The following is a 534-nucleotide window of genomic DNA, read 5'->3' on the forward strand; positions in this document are numbered from 1 at the left end:
CTGGGGGAAGTGATGCCATAAACAAGCGCCGTGTCCAGTGGGGCCGGGCTGGGGGCCTGCTGGCCTTTCGTTTCGAGTGCAGGTGGTCCCCTCAGGAGCTTCGGAGCACCATCACCTTGTGGTATGTGTGAAGATAACCCAGAGAGAGAAGAAGTTGTTAAGACTACTCTGGTGATGCTCTTGGGAGAAGACTAAGTGCTGAGAGTGATATTAGCAGGTGCTTTGGTCCTTCAAGAACTGAGCACGATGGATCAAAACAACAGCCTTCTACCATATGCCCAGGGCCTGGCCTCCCCACAGGGTGCTCTGACCCCTGGGATCCCAATATTCAGCCCCGTGATGCCATATGGCACTGGCCTGACACCACAGCCCATCCAGAGTACCAACAGTCTGACTCTTTTGGAGGAGCAGCGAAAACAGCAGCAGCAGCAGCAGCAACAGCAACAAGCAGTGGCGGAGACAGCCCAGCAGTCCACATCCCATCAGGCGAACACAGGGGCCCCAGGACAAACACCCCAGTTTTTCCACTCTCAG

General features: G+C 55.8%; 1 pseudogene; it reads left to right on the top strand.

The window, feature by feature from the left end:
* Positions 1-246: 246 nt before the first annotated feature.
* On the top strand, positions 247-534 carry LOC102874768 (annotated as a pseudogene).

This window comes from Elephantulus edwardii, unplaced genomic scaffold (assembly GCF_000299155.1).
Source record: "Elephantulus edwardii isolate Elephantulus edwardi_28Jun2011 unplaced genomic scaffold, EleEdw1.0 scaffold00012, whole genome shotgun sequence".
Classification (NCBI taxonomy): Eukaryota; Metazoa; Chordata; class Mammalia; order Macroscelidea; family Macroscelididae; genus Elephantulus; species Elephantulus edwardii.